This window comes from Eptesicus fuscus, chromosome 10, assembly GCF_027574615.1.
Source record: "Eptesicus fuscus isolate TK198812 chromosome 10, DD_ASM_mEF_20220401, whole genome shotgun sequence".
NCBI classification, from domain to species: domain Eukaryota; kingdom Metazoa; phylum Chordata; class Mammalia; order Chiroptera; family Vespertilionidae; genus Eptesicus; species Eptesicus fuscus.
Window position 1 is genome coordinate 14,581,733 of NC_072482.1, and position 25,281 is coordinate 14,607,013.

Genomic DNA, 25,281 nt, shown 5'->3' on the forward strand with positions numbered 1-25,281 from the left:
CACATTCAGAAAATTAATGTCTACTTTCAATTCTTATCTTTAAAAGTCTACCTAATTAAAAATAAACAAAAACAGAAATCATCTTGAAAATAATTGTGGGTTCAAAATCCTTGAAAGATAAAGACCTGGGGAAACTTATCTCACAGAGAAGCCCTGGCTGCTCCTTAACTGGGTCTTTCAAAGTAGCCTGAATACTGGGGCAGCCTCTGGGGCTTCAAAGAATGCAGAATAGCAAAATCCCCTGGAATCACAAATGCAAAACCTGTAATTATGGTTATTTAACAAAATGGTTTCTGTTAAGATATTTGATGATGAAATTCCCTTCCTCAGATGTCAGTGCCCAAATGTTAATCAGCCTTTACTCATGAGTAAATGTATTCTAACTGTTATTTGATTAAATGTCAGTAGCCATTAGGCCCAGTTCTTAAGTAAGAAGGCTTAATGAAGGCATGACACAGAGGGTGTGGAATGGATTACAAAGAAAGATGAAGAAAGGAGAATTGTTTCAGTAACTTGGTGATGTGAGACAGTGCTTCACCTTAAATAAAGTAACCACAAAACCTTTAAAGAAGCATAGGACAACTTTGGCAGCAAGAAGAAGGGAAGATCAGAGGTGGTAAAGGGTGAAGTCAAGTGAGAAAGAATCACAGCACAGAATGGCAGCATTTTTGAGTTTGATGTATGTTGCCTTGTTGATTTTCTCAACAACTGTGTGTGGTAGGAAGAAGCAGCTGTTATTATTATCTCCATTCCTTAGATGAAGAAACTGAAGCTCAGTGACTCTTTGTGGTTTTTAAAAACTTATTTTAATTTATAGAAAATTTGTAAAACTAGTATAGAGAGTTCCTGTGTACTCTTCACCCAGCCTCAGTACCCCAAACACTCCTCATCCTTCTGATCTCAGAGGCCAAGCAGGGTCAGGTGTGTTTAGTACAAGTGTGGCTTTGCATCAGGGTAAGATGTATTGCTAGAAAGATTTAAGATTACTACTCCCAAACCACTGTTATCACTGATGTCTGTAACAAAACTCCCTACTCAAATATAAAAGTTTCTATATGGATACAGATAGAATAACCCAAGTAAATTTTACCCAAGTAGAACTACCCAAAGAGCTCATTCAGGGGTGGGGAATGTCTGGTCCCCGGGCCTTATAAGGCCCAAGAAATCACTTGGTCCGGCCCTGCCACGGCATCAGGGGTGTTAATTAAATGCTTGATCAAATATAGCAGGCTCATTTCTAAGTTGAAAATTTTGTATGGACTGTGAATGATCTTATAAATACCCAACTGGCCCTTGGCAGAAAAAAGGTTCCTCAGCCTTGAATAATTTACTAGACATTGATACTTCATGTTACAGTTCTAGAGATCTATAAGAATGGCAGTAATCTAAAAAATTCTACCTGTAGAAGATAAGAAACAGGCTTAGTTTTTACAGAACTCAAAACCCTAAAACTTTGAGCTTATATGCAGTTTTAGTAAGATTTAGAAATGTATTCTAACATGATTAAGTTATTTAATAAGATATAAGTGGACAAATGTTATAGAATTATCTTGCATAGTATCTTCTGAAGATAATACTACATTTTCTGAGCCTTTTTTTAAAAAAAATTAGGGGATAGCAGTCAATGTTAGATACATATTCCAATAACTTGATCTCTCATATATGCTATATTTTCTTTGACTAGTTCTGATTGTAGTCATTATGAGTGTATCTAAAGTAAATTCCATTTGTATGTATATCTATTGGAATTCAGCCATAGTGTACATTTAATAAAGAATATTTTTTCAAAGAAGGTTACTATTTCTTAAAGACAAGTGTTGGCCATTGAGGTAGGTACATTACATATGTCATCACAAATCCTTCCCAACACTTGTAAGATACTGATCCAATTAAGGAATCTAAGATTCAAAAACATGAAGTAACTTGTCTAAGGTAACAAGGATACTGTGAACAAGAAGAGGGATAGAATTGTGATATTAGGTGTGCCAGGCTAATCCCAAAGCTGATGCTCTGGTCATAATATCATGCAGTCTAAGGAGATATCAGAAAGAAGACAGGCATATTGAGCTTGGTAGAAAAAAAAAAATCATCATGCTATAATGAAGACTTGATACTCTTTTGTGATGAGTGACATTCATGATTGAGAAAATGATGTTAAGGGAACGTATACATTGGCTAAACACTTTGAGAATATGTACAATGTGTGTGTGTTGTTAGTCTGTAGCTTTTAAATGAGAGCACATTAGTGTGACATGAACATGTTCTCATATGCCTGGGAAGACCATCCTCTTCCAAAGAAGCCTTCCCTTGGGAGGAGCAGGTGAGGGTGAAAGTGGGAACAGCAGTTTAGTTAGCCAGCCAGATGAGTCCAATAACCCCAGTGATCACTGGGGCAACAGGTTTCACAACCAGACTGCTCAAATATTGCTGGTGAATTAAAAAAGAAAACATTGAAATGAATGACAAAAGCCCACATAATGAAAATTTGACTTTGCCAAAATAATGAATTAAGATTCTTCATTGCACAAAAGTAATCCTCCTAGAATTCCTTTATATTGATGCTCTCCTGGTACATTCATGATATACTGAAATAAACTATGATTTGATCATACAATTTTGAGAATACTACTGTACCACAGCAGGTATCCCTAAGTACAGTTAAGTGAAGCATGCCCTGATACTTTGCATACCCTCTTTGCATAGTGTTTTTTAGAGGAGGTGGAAAAACACACAACCCAGATGGTATTTATTTTCTATAGCACAGTATTTTAATTTCTTAAGTAGCAGGATGGATATTTTGATTAACAAAAAAAAAAATCTAAAATCAAATCCTTTCTTCTATTTTCCTCTGGAATTTAAGAGACAGGAAACATACCAATAAAAGCTGAATGATTTCTTTAACCTCCTGATGTTTATACATTTTGATAAATAAAACTCTTTAAATTAATATGAGGCTTAGGCTGAAACACATTAAGACATTAACGCTTGTCCTGTAGCTATGATAGTCCTTTGAAAATCATAGGCGGCATGACAAAATTTTCCTTCAATATTTAAAAAAACCTTAATTTATCAATTATCTGGGAAAGAATTAACAAGGCGGGGGGGGGGGGGGGGGGGGGGGGGGGGCGCGAATCAATGTCCTATGTTAAAGGGCTTAGCCCTGTCCCAAGTGGAGCCTCAGAACCGACAGAGTCCAAACAGAAGTGTGTTAGAGGGTTAGGACAAGCTGTCTCCACAGCTTCCCTGTTACACAGGGTGAGTTCACACGACAGCTCAGAATGATCAACTCCATGATGCAGCACAAAGTCTGTTTCACAACTATGAGTTCATTGTAGTGGCATAAACTAAAAACAGACTGTATGTGATCACCTAGATTTCTACCAGCACCAAGCAAAACAGACTCCAATCCTTGCAAGTAGATTGGGAATATCAAATGTCTTCCACTTGTGACTGTTAGCCGAAACAATTTTTATATCAGACTAGGTCTGCTCTAAGACACTAATTACTCTCTAGAAGTACATAGTGCCCGCCCCCCCCCATCCCCCCGGCAAATGCATACACACTTTAACAGCTGATAGCTCAATTTTGAAAATGAAATCTATTTTAATAAACACTGCCTTTATAATTATTCAAAGTGTGTGTATACACTTTTTTGTGTCACCCTATATTTTATCAACCTAGGGGGCTCATTTACAGGTTTTACTAATGAAAATATTTTGGCTACATCCAATATTACCCTAAATTATTGTTGCTTTAGCAAGATAGTTTATTTTTCCTCATATAAATTAAGTCTGGAGACAAGTTATTGAGGCTTGACATAACCACTTGCTGAAGTCTCGAGGACCTCAGTCTCCTCCAGCACCTGCTCTGATATTTCTAGGCTGTCGATTCCCTGCCCCCACTATTTTTAAAAGTTATTTATTTAATTATTTTGTGCCCCTACCCCCCACTTTATTGAGATATAAATGACATATAACATTGTATGGCCTTTGTCTTTGTCTTCATGATTCAGAATGGCTTCTAAAGCGCCACATCTGCATAAAGCAATCAAATGTAAGAAACGAGATGGCCCTGGCCAGTTTGGCTCATGGATAGAGCATCAGCCCATAGATTGAAGGGTCCTGGGTTCGATTTCAATCAAGGCACATACCTTGGTTGCAGGCTCAATCCCCAGCCCCAGGGTGTATGCGGGAGGCAACCAATTGATGTATCTCTCTCACATCATTGTTTCTGTCTCTCCCCCTCCCTTCCACTCTCTCTAAAAATCAATGAAAAAAATATCCTCAAACAAACAAAAAAAGAAAATAGATGTATCCTTCTATTTTAAGAAAAGTAATAGGAAGTCCAATTGAATATTTATGCATACATTTCACTGGCCACAACTCAGTCATATGATCAAACCTAGCTACAAGATGAGAAGAGGAATGTGGCATTTTCTCTGGATGGCAATATTTCCAGTTAAATATCAGAGTTTTGTGACAAAGGAAGAAGGAGAGGATGGATATTGTGTGGCAAGTAACTGTTTCTGTCAGTTGGTATATGGTTGAAGTAAAAAGTTGTTACATTTATGGGATCTATCACATTGATTTCCAGATATGATTTTTATCCGTCATTACCTGGAATGTGCTTAAGAATGAGAATTCTCTGCCATCACACTCACCAGCATTTTATATCTTAAAATGCTATTTATATCTTTTACCTTTATGGAGTTCTTTCAGGGGATAAGAAGAGGACAACATTAAGTCAAGTAAATAACCAATATCCTAACTACAACAAGACTGAGATACTCCAGTTTACAAAGAAATGTTTAGTTGCATTTAATTTACTCATGTATTAGGTTAGCATAACCATAACTCAAGGAAGGTGAGTGTTATGAAAAAGGCTTGACAAATGATTCACTCCAATGTGTGCTTAAATCTATGCTTTTGCATAAATGCTGGCTGGCAGGATGGGGACATTGCCTTTGACCTGTTTCAACCCTTTACTGGAATCCTAGACATACCCAATGAAAAGCCATCAATCCCAAACTTCATCAAAGACAGAAAAGATAGTCGGATAATCGAAGCAGACCGGGGGTGGTGAGGGCTGAAGTGATCCTTAGAACATTTAGGCACTGCTTTATCTTGAAGAGAAAGATGCAAACAAAAAGCAAGTAAGGTGGCATTCAAGATACATTTGAAGAGGAATGGATAGGGTACATTATAGGGTTAATACAATTCCAACCAATCATATATTCTAAATCAACAGTGTTGAACAGTAATAACTGAGTTTTCATCTAAGCTCTGAAATATTCTTATACCATTCTGAGAGAGATTCTATGCCATCAGAAAAAGACTGGAGTGACTGGTGAAGAGATTGCTGACCGGAAATCAGATGATCTGCACTTCAGGTTTGTTTTGCCTTAAACACAGGCAGGAACTCTAAGTTAAGTTGCTTCAGCTCACTGTGACTGAGGTCTCTCTTCTTAAATACAGCATCATGTGCTGTGTTCTGCATATATACTGTATCTTAGGGAAGTCCTGAAATCTTCAGAAATGTTTCAGTCCTGAGAACTAAGATTTAAGAGATCAGACAACCTATTCAAGTTCACATTGGAAAATAGTCTTAGTCCATTTATGATTATTATATAGAAGAAATATCACTGGGAGAAGCTATCAGTTCCTAACTTCTGGGAAACAGACATTTCAAAACTATAAAAGTGTGTGTGAGCCACCTCACCTGGAGCAGTGATACAGCTATTCAATCAACTGCATCTACTTTCTCTATGCCTCCCATGCCTCACGCTGAAGGGCACAGGATCTAGGAAATCAGGCGGCCTTGTGATATTGGTAAGGAAAGAGAGACTGTGGCATTCATAAGAATCTGCACCTTCATAATAGATGGACAAAGAAAAAGAGTTTCAGGTACTAATTTTCAGGGAAGGTAAAGGTGAGGAAGATCACTGGCACTGTGGCCTCAACTACCTCCTCCTCACGCTGTTCCTTCCTACAGTAAACCAGGGCCAGCACCAGACATCTAAGTGCTACTGAACTTTACAATAAGTGTAAACCACTATGCAATTCCCATGAATGCTAAATATGAAATCCGTCTTTTAAAAATAAATGAGATATACTCTGAAAGCTATTAGCAGTTTTCTTTAGAGAAATATATTTAAGGGACTGTAATAGTCAAAGGCATATAAATGTTCTTTAAAAGCAAGAACAAACTTGAAATGGACATTAGAGTCACATAGACACAGACGAGCAGAAGAAAAGGGAAACCTCATTAACAAATAATGGCAGTTATTTGTAAATCACCATAGCCTAGTACTTTTTCATTGTCCTGGTCTATACAGAGTCACTGTTAGGTAGAACCAGATATTCTACAGTACAAGAAAAGTCTAGGTATTGTGGTTTCAAGAAAATAATAGTGAGGCTTCAAAAATGTAGGTACATTTGGTGGACATGTTTTAAGCCTCCTTTAAGAAAGTTGGTGTCTATTTTCCAATAGCTAACGACGGTAGTAGGTACCTTCGGTAGGTAGGGATTGTGAACATTTTGCTTATTCCTTAGGAGAAGCACATCCTATACAGTTCCTCATGTTGTGGTGACCCCCAATCAGAAAATTATTTTCGTTGCTACTTCATAACTGTAATTGTGCTACTGTTATCAATCGTAATGTAAATATCTGTGTTTTCCAATGGTCTTGGGCTCTACAGAAGCGGTTCTCAACCTGAACCGCTAGCAGGGTCGCCTAAGACCATCGGAAAACACAGATATTTACATTACAATTCATAACAGTAGCACAATTACAGTTATGAAGTAGCAATGAAAATAATTTTTTGCAATGGTAAGATATGTACACATATAATACTTTAATAAAAAAAATTGAAAAAAAAAAAGAAAATAATTTTATGGTTGGGGGTCACCACAACATGAGGAACTATATTAAAGGGTCGCGGCATTAGAAAGGTTGAGAACCACTGTCCTATACCATTAACTGGAGGAAGAAAAAAAACCCTAGTATGTCCTTAATAAAAAGAAATCAGATTTGGTATGCATGTGACACTTCAAAGAGCACACTATGTGGAAAAACAAAATAAACACTCAACCTGGCAAATGAAAATGGACCTGGAGCTTCAACATATTTGGCAGACGGGTAGAATTAAATTCAAGTCAAGTATGCAGAGGGACTAATATAGTGTATAAATATTTGCTTAAGTGATATAGTATTTAAAATAACATATTTGAAGAAATGTTTTTGTTGAAATGTTTTACAGTTTTAGTGAGGATATTTTTTAAGAGAAAAGGCTTGACTAAAGAGTATTTAACTTTCTTTGTTGTTCTGTGAACTTTATTGGGATATTTTATATTACTCTTTCATTAGCCATTCTCTGTTAAGTCTAAGATAACTGTATAGTATCCCATATAATTTTAAAAGGAAATTAGTTTTAGATTATGAAATCATTTTTGGAGTAGAATGTTTTCAAGTAGATAGTCTCACAATCAACTTCAGTACTGGATGGACGGTCCGCTGGAACAGGCAGCTAATGCGCTGTATCCCTCCAGTGCTGCTCCCACCCTGCAGTCACCCTCCAAGCCGCCTCGTTAGAGTGGCACAGCATGGCCTTGCCTTCCAGCCACACTGCCAGCTCCAGTCCTGGATGCCTGGTATGAGCTGGGCCAATCAGAGGCCACCTCCTGAGATTTAAGATTGTAATGCAGAGCATTGGGTCTGCCTCCCTCCAGGTGATGGAGCTACATCGGAAGCACCTGCTGGTGCTTATCTTACTTATCTATCAAGTAAGAAATGTAGCTTAATAGTAAGCCTATGTAGAGAGAGACGCATAGATCAGAAATAGTGAACAAAAAATTGATTTAATTGGTGCCTGAGCTGTAGTTCCATTCTTGGGCTGCTTAGAAGATAAACATACTTACATGAGGAATTTTTCGATATGCAAAGTATTTTTTTAAACAACATATCAAATGGATTATAGTGAATAAATTTAGCCTGTTTGTCATGCCTAGTCTCTAAATGCACCCATGATCTTTATACGGTCTGTGCACCAATCACAGAAAGAACAGTGGGAACTCCCACTGAAATACAACTCCTCTGAGAACTCTTGTGTCATCATCCTGAAAAAAACGTGACCTCTTTCCCATATGGAAGCAACACTTCTTTTATTTAATATACTAGAGGCCCAATGCACGAAGATTCGTGCAAGAATGGGTCTTCCTTCCCCTGGCTGCCGGCACCGCCTTCGCTCTGGCTGGAGTCGCCTTTCCACCTTCCCACACTGCCCAGAGGCCTGGAGCGGCTGGGGTGGTGTGGAATGCCTGCATTGTCGCCATGGTGACAATGAAAGCATCCCACCCCCTGCTGCTGGGTGCCTGCATATGCAAATTAACCTGTCATCTTTGTTGGGTTAATTTGCATACTCACTCCTGATTGGCTGGTGGGTGTCGCAAAGGTACAGTCAATTAGCATGTTACTCTTTTATTAGGTAGATATCTTTAATTTACCATCAGGATACTGTCAGTAGCTAGACATAAATTATATAAAAGCCTAAACACAATCATTAACCTTTTGCACTCGGATGTCGAGTGTGACTCGACATGGTTAGCATTAGAATAAAGGAATTGAGAAAAAGCAAGCGAGTGCAAAGGGTTAAGTTCTTTACTCAGTAGGAAATATGATCATACTAACTAACCCTACAAGAAACCAGGCGAAGGTGCGGAATTTTTATTGAATACTGATCTCTAATACTAGTAGTTGTTTGTTTCCAGAGAAAACAAGCTTGATAAGAATTTCTAGCAATGACAAGCAGTTCTGCTTCACTAAAAATTTGTATAACCTGTAAAAAAAATTCACATTTAAAACTAAAATATAGAATCCTCCAACTTACAAATATACTATTATCCTAAAAATTTATCTTAAATTCAGAATGCACCTTCTCATAGAAATAGTCTTAAATGGTGGTTAGGTTCCCAAGTATTCTGCAAAAACCTCTTTAACCCACTTGCAGCCGGACTATGCTGTTTATTTAGAGATCAGAGGGGCATAATTAATTAAGAGAATTCTGTCCTCTTCCCACATGACAAAATTATGCAAAATTAAGAAAACATAGTAGTTGGTGTTTGACGTCTCACTGAAATTTCAACTTCCTAGCACCTCTCTCTTGAGATTTCTCTTTCTCACAAGCACATAATAGAGCACATCACTTAATGTTCTCCACTCTTCAAATTTCTCTAAGGTTTAAAACTACTTTACCTCTATTCTTTGTTGACCAAAATTCTTTAAACAAAGTTCCTTTTGGCTAATACTTACAAGGTAAGCAATCTGATTCATTTCAATATGTAAATAACTGAGTGTCCTTGGCCCTTCAAGTGTTTTGTAAAAATTTTGAAAGCTACAAGAATCTCTTATCAAGGATGGTTTTGAAAACTGTGGAATTACGATAATGAGACTTCACGTTTGTAAAACAAATACGATAAAGCTGTTATCATTTTAAATGTGTGATTCAATTCACAAAGGACCTGAAATGGCCAAAGGAAAGCAAAATATTTTTATCAGCTTTGAAGTAAGGGCCTGCTTTATTACTATTATGTCTATTTCTCTGGAATATTACCCATTCTGTAGAGGAGAGAACTATTGCGAACACGACTCTGTATTCCCGGATCTAGTACAGTAGCTGGCATTCAGTGGATGGTCAAAGCATATTTATCAAATGGAAAAAAAACACTAATTAATTTTTAAAGTTGACAAATTGAGACACAGAGATTTAAGTTTCCTCAGAATTTGAAAATAACCACTGAAAGATTTAAATGCAGGTAGACACTGAGAATCATAAAAAAACAGAAGAATAAGTAAGATAAAATATATGTGCTAGGTCAATAAAGGTAAATAGGGTAACCTCATCAATTGAAAAGACATTAAATAAAAAAATCTTACTATTTGGAGGAAAACACAAAACTCCACTGTATATGGTGTTAGCAATAGTTACATCTAAACCAACTGGCTCAGAAAGAGTAAAAGTAAATACAGGCAAAACTATAACAAGCCTAGGTATTAATTTGAATAAGAGAACCAATGTCTACTGCTGAATGGTCCATCAGTGATAAAAAACCATTTTTGAACTTCTCCCTCCCAATGTATAACTAAACTATATGGTTAGATAATAAAGGAGATATTTACAGTAACATAACATCAATAAAAAACACTTTCTTTTAATATACTTGTTGGTTTCTATTTGATTAAGTAGAAAAAAATTGGGGTGTCCAAGTTGACCAATTAAGATGTAAACTAGTGGAACCCCTATTTATATTTATTTTTAATTAAAAAATTGAATACATTTAACAGAAACCAACACTGATATTCTCAATTAGTCCATATGTCCAAAAACGGTATGCGATAAATAAAATATCCTGAAGGAGAGGGAGCAGTGCTTACACATGGACAAGCTGGCTGTGGCAAAGTCAAACGTTTGTTCAATTTGAGGAAATTGCTGTTTCTTTCACCTTACTTGGTATAGGAGAATGTCTTCATTATGCCAATATACATAAAAAGACCACCAATAGTAGGATCTTTGCAACAATTTGAATAGAGATGTAGAATGAACATAAAAATCTTTCATATCACCCAAAGGTTCAGGGATTATTTCCAAGCAAAGTAATTAAAAGTGATATAGATCTTAAAGGCGAATAAAAGTTTTTCTTGTTGTTATAAATTTGCTGAATTTTTCTGAGATGATTATACCAATAAACATTTAAAAAAATAAACACAATTTATGTACCCCTTTAAAGGTAAAAGTAGTAAGAAAATAAGTGCTTTCCAAATGATGAAACATCTATGATTTATAGATGTTTGGGAACATTTTCATTATTATTTGTTTGTTTATGTAACATATTTATTGAGCACCTACTATGTAGCTACACATTGTTCTTGGTTCTGGAGATATTGTATAAAACAAAACAAAGCACTGATCCTCCTAGAGCTTATATTCTAGTGGGGAAGACAAACAATAAACAAACATATAAAAGATTAATGTTAAATATTATGAACAAAAGATAGTAGAGTAAATGAACAGAAAAGGATTGGGTAGGAGAGGTACTCTGCTTGTCTTAGTCTATTTATGCTGCCCTAACAAGATACCACAGACTGGGTGGCTTAACAACAGAAATTAATTTCTCATAGTTCCAGAGGCTATAACTAGCAAGGTCAGGTTCTGGTGAGGGCTCTCTTCCCCGCTCACAGCCAGCCAGTTGCCTTCTATTGTGTTCTCACGTGGCAAAAGAGCTCTGGTGTCTCTTCCTTTTCTTATAAGGGCACTAATCCCATCATGAGGGCCTCACCCTTATGACCTCATCTAAACCTAAGTATCTCCCAAAGGACTCATCTCCAAATACCAGTACATTAGAGGTTAGGGCTTCCACTTACATTATTCATGAGGGAACACAATTCAGTCCATAGCACCTTTCTATCACATTGTTGGAGCAGGTCTCTCTGACGATGAGATATTGGAACAGAGATCTGAGGGAAATGAAAGGGCTAGAGAACAGTACTTGAAAGATGAAAAATTGTACAGGGAGGGGCACAAGTAGGTTTATAGTTGTTCCTATAGGAAATAATAATCCTACCTAATAATAGACAAATATACAAATTGACCATACCTCCGACACACCCACAAGCCACGCCCACCATCCAATCAGAGCGAGCATGCAAATTAACCCAACCAAGATGGCTACAGCCACAGAGAGCAAGGTTTCCTAGGTAACAGAGGAAGCCAAGCTTTCCGCCTGCCCTGGCCAGGCCTAAGCCTCCACTCAAGCTACAAAGTTTCAATTACAGAAGATAAACAAATTCAAACAGAAATGGCGGCAGAATGGAGCTTGAGAGAGCAGGCCAGGGTTGCCCCCAGCAACAGGAGAAGCAAAGCTTTCCGAACACCCTGGCCGGGCCCACCTGCTTAAGGCAACAAAGTTTCAATTATAACCCCAACAGAAATGGCTGCTGGCCGCTGAGAGAGCCCCAGGCTTGGCTCCTCTCCAGGCTACAAAGTTTCAATTGTAGAAGGATAATAAATTCCAGATACCAGGGCCTCCACTTGGGTTGCCAGGGGGCATGGCCGGCCTGCATACCACCACAGGCCCCTCGCCCAGGTCGCCCCATGCCCCAAGGGAACCCCCACCCTTATCCGGGACACCCTTCAGGGCAAACCAGCTGGCCCCCACCCCTGTACCAGGCCTCTATCCTATCTAATAAAAGAGTAATATGCAGATTGATCATCACTGCAACACACAATATAGCTGCCCACATGTGGTCAAAGATCCTGCCCCCATGTGGACACAAGATGGCCACCACAAGATGGCCAGCAGGAGAGGGCAGTTGGGAGGCACCCGGCCTGCAAGGGAGGGCAGTTGGAGGTGATCAACCCTGCAGGAGAGGGCAGTTAGGGGTGACCAGGCCAGCAGAGGAGGGAAGTTGGGGGCAAACAGGTTGGCAGCGGAGTGGTTAGGGGGTGATCAGGCTGGCAGGCAGAAGCGGTTAGGGGCAATCAGGAAGGCAGGCAGGCAAGCAGTTGGGAGCCAGCAGTCCTGGATTGTGAGAGGGGTCCCAGATTGTAGAGGGTACAGGCTGGGCTGAGGGACAACCCCCTTCCGTGCACGAATTTCGTGCACCGGGCCTCTAGTCCTATATAATAAAAGGCTAATATGCAAATAGACCAAATGGCAGAACCAAAAAACCAGTTGCTATGACGTGCGCTGACCAACAGGGGGTGTGTGGCCGGATGGTGGAGCAGGTGAGCGGGGGTGCCAGACCAAGGCGGGGTGCTGGTCGCTGTCATCAGAAGCCTCTGGTGGTTACTGAAAAGTCTTTGCTCCCGTGTACCAGGGTCCCTCCTGGCACTCGCACCTGCTGCTGGCGCCGGCCCTGCTCGCACCCACTGCTGGTGCCCAGTGCCCGTCCCGATTGCTCGGTACCATCAGTGGGTGCGAGCAGTGGCTGCCGGCCCTGATCACCCCTGAGGGCTTCTCCACCTCCCCCTGCTCCTAAGGGGCAATCGCTTGCACCCGCTGATGGTGCTTGTCCCCACTTGCACTTGCTGCAGGTGCCGGCCCCAATCTCTCCGTGCTGTCAGCGGATGCGAGCAGGGCCGGCGCCATCAGCGCGTGAGCCGCAGCGGTGGCAGTAATGGGGCTGCCGGCAGACAGGGGACCAGGGGCCATGGCAGGAGGGGCTGGGTGGGAGAGTGGAGGATGGGCCGAGACCTGCCCCTGTGCCTACCACAGCCTCGCAGACCCCAGTTCCTTTCAAGGTGCACAAATTTGTGCACTGGACCCCTAGTTAATAAATAATAATACAACAATAAACTCTGTGTTTCATGTACTCACAACTGTAAACCTAGTTTGGCAATAATGGAGGTTACTAGTGCCCATATCAAGAGCAATTTCTATAAGGTGATAGGGATGGAAATGTGATTCAAGTGGGTTCTAAAGAGAATGAGAGGAGAGCAAATGCAATCTTTCCTGAGAAGTTGTATTCTGAAGAACAACAGAAAGATGTGGCTGGAGGTATTTTTGTTTGTTTTAAGGCAGTGGAAATGGTGTAAGGAATTAGAATAAGTATGGTGTTGTGGTAGGAACTTGCAGAAGTACTCTTCTGATTGCTTCTCTTTTCTCAGTGAAATAGGAAGCAAGGTGTCAGCTGAGCAACGGCAAGAGAAGTGCTAGAGGCCTGATGAGAAAGGAAGTTTAAATGATTACAAGGTCAGTGGGAAAACAGGTGCACTAAGGATATTCTAAAGTTGCTGGGCAATACTATGGGCTATTTGAAGTTTTTAGTTAATAAATTTGATGTGAGACTATTCAGCTTGTCTGTGTTTGTCTCTAGTCATGTTCTGCTATTGAGGAATAGACATTATGTAGCTATGAAATAAGCAACAAATTGGATTTAATCAGGATAAGGATTTTGCTAGGGCAGGTGTAAGTAGGAGCTCCCAAATTTTACTAATAAGGATCTGTAATAAAAAAGTATAGATTAATGATAAAAAGGAAGTGAATACTATTAATAATGATGAGCTAATATATACATAAAATCTCCCAACCCTGTCCATGAATAATTTACAAAAAGTCATCACATATTAGAACACTAAGTAAATTTTAATAAATTCCTAGCACTAAAAATACTATCTAACAATCTGACTACTATGCAATAAAGCAACTAAAATATCTAATAGAGGCAGAAACAAACAAAACATCCAGACACTCGGAAAACATATATGTATATATTTTAAATATTCTCCTATATAAATTAGGCCAAAGGGAAATTCAAACTTGCAATTAAAGAATATTTACAAAAAAATAGTTAAATAATAGAAGTGTTTCATATTTTAAAAACTTGTGGGCTATACCAAATCTAGGCTAAGAAGAAACTTTACAACTTGAATGTTTCCATTGTTTAAATAAAAATTTTCCTATTAAAAATGAACACTTTTAATTAAAAAAAGGCACTGTTCAATTATTTCCTTAGGATAGTATCTAAAAATGCAATTTCTGGATCAAAGAACATAAATTATTTTTTCTTTTAAAAGAGATTGTAGATATTGCTATACTTCTCTCTAGAAAGCTACAGCAACTTATATTTCCACTAATACATGGCATAGTCTACTTCTCCACACCCAAGTAAACACTGAATAATTCTTGATTAAATGTAAACAAAATACATTTTCTAGCTTAAATAAAATTATATTTTATTCCCGAGCTTGGTTTGGTTTCTGGGGGTGAATGGGAGGGGGTGGGGGATTGAGATTCAATATTATTAAAATGTATTATAAATGATTTATAAATTTGCTTATAATTGTCTTTCGAATTAGAGAATCCACAAGTTGTTGAATGACTTCTGAATATAACCAGCTAGACTTCAATCATTAAACTGTATGAAAGTACCCAGATTCCACAAAATTGGATGAAATGGTTTAAAATAATGCCATGAGACACTAGTAGAAGAGTTTTTAGAAGAGATGATGAGTTTGAGATAGCCGATATCCCTAAGAAATAATATCCAGGCCACCAAGATAACTTATTATGCTTTGGTTACAATAAATTAAAAACGAAACCTTCATGATGACTTGCTGTGATTCACAGGAAAAGTTTAAACAATACTTGAAAAAGTCTGCAAGTAGCAATGTGCATTATTTATTTAAAAAATAATGTACTACATTTTCTACTTAAAGATATTGTGCATTATCAATAAGAACTGCTTGAGGTGATGGGAAATATTCCCCAAAATTCCTCTTGAAGCGTTTTGTTTTGTTTTTTTCCAAAAATGGAGAATGATAACTGTCTTATTAGGCTATTATATTTTATTCTATTAATTGTACTGAACTCATTGTCAGACCACAAGAAACAAGTCTTCCAAGATTCAAATATCCCCCCTACCAAACCACTGGAAAATAGGAATTTTACACAGAGCTATTGTCTAGGAAAAAGGGTTTCAATCTTTCTCTGCCTTTCTCTTTTTCCCCCTTTCCGCCCCCTCCTCTACTCTTCTCCTTCCAGTCCCTCCCTCACTTAGAAAATATCTCCAGATTTAGTAAAGAATACAGTAGTATTTTTGGAAATATTTGTGTATCAACTGAATTTTGGTAAATAAAGCTTAATTTTAAATTATTTAAATGCTCTGGTATGACTTTTATATAATAAGGCATTTAAAAAATAAAAAACAATTACCCCAATGATTTTTAATTTTTCTATAATGTGTTGTCTACAAATTTGGGACATTGCAAGTCAATTCTGAAGCACTGTGGTTAGAGGAAGTTCTATAGCTAGAACTGTGGAAAAGCCGTGACTATAATTTGAACAGGAAGTTATTCAAGCAACGAAAACCATTAGCAAGTGGCAAGCACCTCTAAAAGACTTGTTGAAGAACTCCTAATATATACATTCATAAAGTACATAACTAAGTACAATATCTCTTAGCATTTCTAGGTTAGTCAGAAGAAATGACTGAAAATTCAAATCATCCAAAGGATAGATTAATAATATTCACATATAACAGCTATAAAACTATACCTATTTTATTCACCTTATTTGGACAAATATTTTATGAAAGTTTATACTGTTCAAGGAACTGTACTAGGAACAGAAGATATAAAAGTAAATAAAATAATTCCATGCTCTCAGGAGCTTATTTAGTAAGTTAAACTAAGCAAACACAACTAGTTATAAATTATCACATGCTAAAATATTTCAACTGAAATGTTGCCAAATGGCTCAGGGGAAGGGAAGAAAAGTGAATGCCTATTTAGGGAACTACAAATACTAGTATAAGGTGATTCCTTAAGTAGTGTATGGGTGCGTGCGTGCGTGCGTGTGTGTGCGTGCGTGTGTGTGTGTTTGTGTGTCCCGCGTGCTTGGTGTTTTCAAAAGAAATATGGGAGAAGACGGAGAACAGGAATGGTGGAAGATGAGGATAAAAAGGCTGCTTGGGGCCAGATTATAAAAGATGTATTACTGCCATGCTAAGGAGTTGAGACTCTTTTGTAGAAAATGGAGTCATGAAAAGCAGAAGCTTGGACCGATGCTTATGAAAAGGATAGTTCCCAACAGATATCCAAACACAATGGATTACACTGATCAAAGTATTATAGCTTAATCTACATGATTAACCTACATCATCTATAATTTATTTCTACATGAAAAAAATATTCTAGAAATGAGTCTCACTCAATTACATAGCTTGCTTGCATGATTTACCATTAAGTGGTAGCAACAATAAGAACTGAACTAAAGGCAGCTCCTTAGCATGGATGAAACAAAGGAATAGAGGGGGAGTTATCTATACCAAACAAGCAATGATCTGTTAATAAACTAGAGCATTACAAAGACAAAAGTCTTGTCACAGAATACATTTATTTTCATATTTAGAAGTACTAACTTATTGAGATTAAACCAATAAAGATAAATAAAATTCAGACTATGTAACAACAATCTGCCCACCTACTGTGGGAATGTGGGTGAAGGAGAAAGAATAGGGTAATATAATCTACAAAATATCCAGGACAAAAATATTTTGGTTATTATAACAGCCACAATTTGAGAACTATAAACATTAAATGTAAATTAGTGGTAAATCTTGTGGTGTTCTTAAATTCGATGATATTTTAAAACGGTTCTCTGCCAAGGTGTTTTATAAACAAGTTAGTATACTGATCTCTAAGAAAACCCTTGAAATGTATCTTTTAAAAGAGAAAGATTTCATTTTAAAAAGAACAAATTGAAATTATTTGAGCAAGAAAATATTGATTCTATAAAAAATTTAATTGAACAGTATAATCAGATGTGTTAGTCAAACATCCATTTATGCAAGACTAAACACTGCAGCCCAGTAAGGCCTGCAAGCATGCATTCCCAATGGTAGACACAAATGTTTACTAGTGCCTGTTTGTACCTTTCCTCCAAGAAATGATTGTTTGCCTCACTCAAGTTGAAACTCCTTGATGTGCGAAAGGTGGACAATAAAGGTGGACAATAAATAAATGACAATCATTGATCCTATATTTTCCTATCAAGTCCTGATTTAAAATATTCCATCCCCATAATTAAAGATTTGTGGATATCAAATCAAAAGTCCTGATTCATATAAGGGAAAATGATTACTGTAAGTATTGCTTCAATGCTGTCACATGTATTTTGCTCCCCAGCAGACTAGTGAAAGGGCAGGGAAAAAATCATTTAAATTTCATCCAAAGACTAACAGTAAGAAATTCTAAATAGGTCTGAGGTTAGAAGACAAAATGGGAGTGATACTAAAATTTTATCATAAAGATGGTAGTTATTTGACTTATTTTACTCTAAAATTTTTCAATAGCAAACCATAACCCATGAGATTATACATCCTATAATGTTAGAGAGTGATTAAAAAAAAAAAAAAGACGACAGTCCCAAATCCCAACCACTTCTAGTTTCACAACCAATATGTAGGGAGCTCTAATTACAGCAGAATTAGACTCTACCCTCAGAACCCAGAGTTCACATGGTTAAGAAAAGCCTAAAAGAATCCTGAGAACTATCTGTCAAATATGACATATTAAGCAACAGAATAATAAGGACTTGGGTAAGAGTTAGGGAATGCTCTATTTTTGTAAGATCTGTAACTTAGTTTCCATGTCATTAATTGAGAAATGTCTTTTCCAGAAGACACCTTTCCTAAGTTTAGACAAGTTTTTACAACAATGAAAATATACATGTTCACCATTATGTAATCAGAAGACAGCTACAGGTGTGGAGAAAAAGTAATTTGGTAGAGTGTATCCAGTCACAATGGAAATCAGGTTCAGAACTACACATTACACCTACCTTTGGGTTTCCTAAAGTCAGGTAATACTTCCTGTTCTGCAATTTCTAGGTCAAAAGAACATACACTAACTTACATTAATTCTACTCTGTATAGCTAAAAATGCACATTTTTTGTTGTTGTTGTTTTTTCAGGAATTGAAACTAATATTCCCTAAGGAATGATTTTAGAGTACTTTTAAATGATCCGAACAAAATTTATCCCCTAAAGAATAAAACAACAACAACAACAACATAGTAATGCTTCCTCCTGATGAAGCTCTTTCAGAAACTAACCCAGACACATTACACTGTTTCATGTTTTAAAATATACCCTAACTAGAGGCCCGGTGCATGAAAATTCATGCACTGGAGTGGGGTGGGGGGCCCTCAGCGCAGCCTGCCCCCTCTCACAGTCTGGGAGCCCTCAGGGGCGGGAGGCGACCTGGTGATCAGGGTAAGGTGACACCCCCATCACACCTCTGCTGCTGCCACTGCCGGCAGCGCAAGACTTGGCTGGCCCTAGTTACCTGAGCCTCAGGTGGCCCTGGGCGGCTTCGCAGCCACTATCCGAGGCTTGCCTGCACCTCAGGCCCACCCTTCGTGCCTGGGCAGCCGACGTCCAAGGCTTGCCTGTGCCTCAGGCCCACCCTAGGTGCCTGGGCTGCTGAAATTCGAGGCTTGCCTGTGTCTTGGGCTGGCCCTGGGCGGTTGAGGGGTTGAAGGGACTGGGGTCTGAGCGTTCTGGGTCTGAGCGTTCTGGGCGCCGCCATCTTTGAGGGCGTGACAGTCAATTAGCATATTCCCTCCTTATTGGCTGTGGGCACCATCTTTGTGAGGGTGTGACAGTCAATTAGCATATTCCCTCTTTATTAGCTAGGATTCTGTTCTATTTTACTTTGTGTCTTCTTTAGCAAACCACACTGAAACTAATTATATGCCCCTGTCTAAAGTTAATCCTAAAAAATTCTTTAAAAAGAACAAACTTTATTTCATATAAGATAGTAAGGGAACTAGAAAATTTGTGGCTCCATCACACAACCAATAAAGTACTAAGGAGATTCAAAATAAAGATAAAATCCTATATAATAAATAGGTAATATGCAAATCGACCCTCACACCCTCATATCACAAGATGGCTGCCCCCACGTCATCACAAGATGGTCACCACAAGATGGCCACCCCCACGTTGTCACAAGATGGCCGGCAGGGGAGGGCAGTTGGGGGTGACCAGGCCTGCAGGGGAGGGCAGTTGGGGGGGACCAGGCCTGCAGGGGAGGGCAGATGGGGGCAACCAGGCCTGGAGAGGAGGGCAGTTGGGGGGGACCAGGCCTGCAGGGGAGGGCAGATGGGGTCAACCAGGCCTGGAGAGGAGGGCAGTTGGGGGTGATCAGGTCGGCAGGGAAGGGCAGTTAGGTGTCAATCAGGCTGGCAGGGGAGCTATTAGGGGGTGATCAGGCTGACAGGCAGAATCGGTTAGGGGCAATTTACTGAATTGTCTTTCTCCTTATTTTTATTTACTATTACTGAAATATGAGGAATACTATTGTTTTTTAAAGTATTTAATATGATTTAAGACTTTAATTGGTTCTAATAGTTTTTAGATTGATTCTCAAGAATTACCTAATAAAAATACATTATCTATAGATAATGATAATTTTTGTCTCCTAACAATACTGGCTAGTGCAATTGAACTCTGGCAAATAAAAGTGATAACAGTAGGAATTTTAGAATTTAATGAAACTCTTAATATTTTTAAAACTATAATGATGTTTATTCATTTGCATGAGATATTTTTTATCACAATATGAGGTACTTTTCTATTTCTAGTTTATTGAAAATTCTAAAAACAATAGGAAGTGAATTTTGTCCAATGCATTTTAATCATCTACTAAAACAATCATAGATATTCTCCTCTGACCTATTATCTGGTATATAACAGCAATATATTTTCTAATATTGCAGCATACTTGAACTCATGAAAAAATCTTGTTTGGTCTTGGTACATCACCCATTATATATGCAATCAAATTAAAATTGCTAATATTTTAAAATTTCTGCATCCATATTCATAATCAAGATTATATTACATTATTTTGTAAAAATTAATGAGTTTTCCTTTTCTTCTGTGCTCTAAGATAGCACGATATTTAACTGTTTTATAAATATTTAGAAGAGTGCTCCCACACACTGGTTTGGATTCAGAAATTTCTGAAGAAACAACACTTCAAAAACATTTACCATTTCTTCCAAGGTTATTGATGTATCCAGGTTTTCTACTTCCCATTGAGTAAAACTAATAATTTTATTTTCTTTGAAAAAAAGTACATTCCATCAAGATTTACAATACATTATTAGATAATTATATAATAATTAATTTCTTAGTCTATGGCTATATTTTTACTCATTACTAATTTTTAGCAGCTACCCTTTTTTGGTTTTGCTTACTTAGACTTGTCATAAATTCATTCCACGTTTGTTTTTATTTTTGCAAAGGATTTATTAAATTGGTAAGTTCAATAATTTGTTTTTTAACTCAATTTTCTTTTATTTTTTATTTTTCCTTTTTATTTGGATGTAATATTTCTAATTTTAGTTGACTGTTTATTTTATTTTCATTTTCTCAATTTAGTAATGAACAACTTAAAAGCTAAAAAGTTGCCTCTTTTAAATAAAAGCTTTGTTCATACTTCTTAAATTTTATATGTACTATTCTCATTACTATTATCATCTAAATAGTCTGTGGTAGTAATTTTTAATTTATTTGTTATTGGTCCATTAGTTGCTTATATGATTTGTTTTTCTTAAATTTTCAATTAATTAGGATTCTGTTTGTTTTACCTCTGTTATTACTTTCTGGGTTTTTTTGCTCTATAAATTTGTACTTTTTTTGAATTTGTGTTTGTGTGAGAAATACTCCTCTTGGGCAGTTAAATAATGGTGTTTTGCAATGATTTTTAGTTAAAAAATAATGAAACCTTTCTTTATTGATGGTATACAGATTCATTATATAAAATCAAAGTTCTTCTGATTGAATACATCGATGAAGGGGGAGGATACAGGCTAGAGCCCTACCAAAACTCTCCTCACCTTCCCCAAAGAGCACCATGAAATCTTTGAGTTACCTGGGTAAGATTTTAAAACTGCTGCTGCCCTGGCCGGAATGGCACAATAGTTGGAGCACTGGCCTGGGCATTGATGGGCCTCGGGTTCAATTCCTGTTCAAGGGTATGTACTAGGGTTGCAGTTTCCATCCACAGGGGTGTGTGCGTGAAGCAACTGACCTTTCAAATCGATGTTTCTTTCTCTCTCTCTCTCTCTCTCTCTCTCTCTCTCTCAATCAATCAATGGAAAAAATATCTTTGGGTGAGGATTAACAAAAACCAAAAGAAAAGAAAAGAAAAAAAAACAAAACTGCTGCTCATTTCTAAAATGTTTTATATGCATCTATTAGAAAAACTTAACTCTTTATTATAGTTTTCCCCAAGTCAATCTGTTAAATACTGAGAATGTTGTGTTCCAGTCTGTACAAACAAATGCATTTCTCTGACCTCTCCTGCACCAATCGAAGCTTTCTTTTGATTGGAATGTTTTAATTCTTGGAATTTGATGATTAACATTTTATATTTACTATCTTCATTATAGGCAGCATCTCTTAGTAATGTAAATTATCGATTTTGTTCCATTTTAAAGCTTTTCCCTTTTAATTATTTTTTCTGTAAACTAAATTACTACCACTAGTATTTGAGTTTGATATCCTATGATTGCTCTTTTACTTTTACATTAAAAAAATTTAGTAAAATCCTATTTCTGGTCTTATAGATATAGGACACATGCATATATAGGCAAAGTATATTTGTGTAAATGTATATGCATATTTGTGTATATAATGTATACATCTTAAACTATAGTTTTCTAGTATATAAATTCTGTATATTTTAATCCTATATACATTTAAATATTAAACTTTTTAAGAACCTTTAAGTTTTTAACTCAAGCTTTTCAATTTCTTGATATCTGTGAAGATTTATCTTAATGGGATTAGGCTTTTTTATGATAAATCTTATCTTGAATTCTTACTCTTAAGGGAATATTATTTTACTTTACTTTATAATTTTAAAAGACCTCATTCTAGGTAGAAAAAAGGAATAGTAGAAAGAACACACTTCAAAAACCAGGGATGTAGAACTTCTACGCAAGCATGTCTAACTTGCGGCCGGCAGCCATTCACCTCTCTGGCTTCTTCAATTAGTTTTCCAATCTCTTTAGGTCCAAAAACTATAACAATGGGACTCAAAAACACTGGAGATCATCATAACCTCATTATACTTGGGGCATAACTGAACGATATACCTAATTTCTCTGATTATTCAACCTTCATGAGAAACTCTGTGTTTTTAAATCCATGGCCAGTCACTTCAGGTTAAATTCAGATGGCCACCTGGGATTTTATTCCATTTAAAAATTTTTTAAGCTGCCTTACATTTTATGTATTTTATTCTGTTTTTTCTCTAGACTCCAGTGCTAGGCCTCTGACTTGGAAACACAAGATGAACAGTCACTGCGAATTTTGTCACCACAATCTGTGTAAAGGCTGCTTTCTGGTGAGCTCCAATCTTGGCTCTCTTGTTTACTTTTATCAAAGAAGGTTAGTCAGAGGTAAGAGTTCACCCAAAATTTTAAGCATTTATTTTTATGTCCCCTTCACAAACCTAATGGCTTATTAGACCAGATATTTAACTTGATGAGTAATGAACTTGAGCTCCTGAGGTTCTTTAGCAGAAGAGCAGCTGGGTCTCAGGCAAAGCTCCTCTGTGAGTGACCACGGTTCCTCCATTAAGAAACTCCAAATGCAGCTTTTAGCGATCCTTTCTTGGCCTTTGGTTGACACCGCTGATGTTCAATGGATCAGATCTCAAAACTTAGAATGTAAGATACAGTAAACACACTTGTGTCATTCTGAGGTGGGGTTAAGTGAGGATGAGAGGTGGTTGGAGGGGAGTGTATTTATATGTATTATTATGCCCACCATTTCCCTGCTTCTCTTTCCCAGTCTCTCAAATACTCTGAAGCAATTATGAATGTTATTTAATCTTTATTTGATAATTTAGAAAGATCTTCAGAGATCACGGATCATAGCTCTCTAGTATACTTACACCCAAGTATTAAAAATTTGGTGCTGGAGAGAAAGAAATAGTGTAAGAGTTAACTATCATGATAATGAACTAGCAAGTAGAAATGGATATAAAAATTTAGACATTTTTATATTTAAAATCACATAATACTTAATATTAATGATATAAATTCTGAGTGGAATACAGAGCCAGATACACACAGAAATCAGCTGGAAAAGAAAAGGAAAGAACTCTGTTGTTGTTTTATTTGTATGCTTGCTCAATGTTTTAAGAAAAAGCGAGGGTCCCAAGTGAGTTTTTATGTATATCTATAAAATTTTTCTCTTCTAAATTATACTTAAATGAAAATAAAAAGAAGAAAGAAAGAAAAACAATAATAAGCTTTGCTGGTAGGTCTCTACCATTTTCATACATCCTAGAAGAGAAGGTAGTAAACAAAGTTTCTGCAACCGTAAGTGATGCTTAGAGGAAAATTAAATCACTGAGTGATGCCAGGACTGATTATTCTACTGCACTTTAAAAGCAAGAGATTGCAGTCTGTGAGTCCAAAGTGGTTTCATATGGACTGCCACAGTTGTGGTTTATGCTTGAAACTATAACCTGTCAAATTAGAAGCAGGCAAGGCCTGTGCTCTTAACGGTTCCACTTTCTACTGTCTACAGTTATGTCTACAAGTTCAGCACTTTTATTCAGTACAACTGTGTTATTTGGAGGAGTAGCATCTCAAAACTGCTCTTTTAAAAAAATCTTGGTTAGAGAAGATTTTAGTTAGGCTATAAAGCTTAGAGAAACTACCAATCTAATTTTTATTATATAGATAAAGCTGACTTTCATTGCAACTATTTTTATCAACTATTGATATATTATTATCATGGTTAATTCTAAGTAATGTATAATGCAACTACAGGTATATAAACTGCATAAATTCCCAAGCTTATTCCACCCAGCATTGACAGAAATGCTATTGACTCTAACTTGTACCTTAACAACTCATCATCTTTCCAGGCCTACAGTAGCTTGCTATGATGGCTCAGTGTTTCAACACGCTCCACTTCTCTTCTCCTTGATTGGGGAATGCCCTTCTGGGCAATGGGCTTAGTTCACACAGATTTTCCCATCAAGAGTGAAAAGCTACTTGTTCAATTTTACTAATGTTTTCTGTAGAGTTATTCCTTAATGAATCTTCCTTCATGCCCATTTGTATAATGTAAAAATGTTTTTAAAATAAAGCATAAACAATATTTTCTCTCTGTCATAAGTGAAACCATGCCACTAAACAATCATATCCTGTTTAGGCCATAATGACATCAGAAATATATGTTTATCATCTGCATGGGACAACTGAGCATGTTTTTGGCCCAAGGCAGAGTTGAACTAAAACCATTTGCAGTTGCCCCAAACCAAGATAACCACACATTTCTAAGGTAATTGATACCTAAGAAGAACACTGCTTTTAGATCACAGTTCCTGATCTAAGCATACTAATTCTTTAAAGAAGGCTGTTAAAGTTTATAAACCATGTATGTCTATTGGACTTCCTCCAAAATTTAACATGAAATAATAATATTCTTAGCATGCATAGAGACTATGATAAAGTGGGTACTTAGCGCGATCTTTTGGAGTTCTGAAATTACCTCTCTTGCCTAATTTAAAGAGAAAAGGGAAAATGGGGATTTTTTTTTTAATATGTAAAAGTATAATAATAAGAAGTATCATAAGAATAACGCCTTGTATTTTGGATGGCATTCAAATGAAATCAATCATTACTTTTATTTTCCCAAAGTATTTAAGGAAACAATTTTATGAATAGATAAGCTGAGGTTAATAGAAGGCAT

The 25,281-nt window shown here is 37.0% G+C and overlaps 1 protein-coding gene across 5 annotated transcripts in view; it reads right to left on the minus strand.

Annotated features, from left to right (window-relative positions):
• Positions 1-25,281, minus strand: part of SUPT3H (SPT3 homolog, SAGA and STAGA complex component) — a 433,324-nt gene that overhangs the window by 109,689 nt on the left and 298,354 nt on the right. The window lies entirely within an intron of this gene.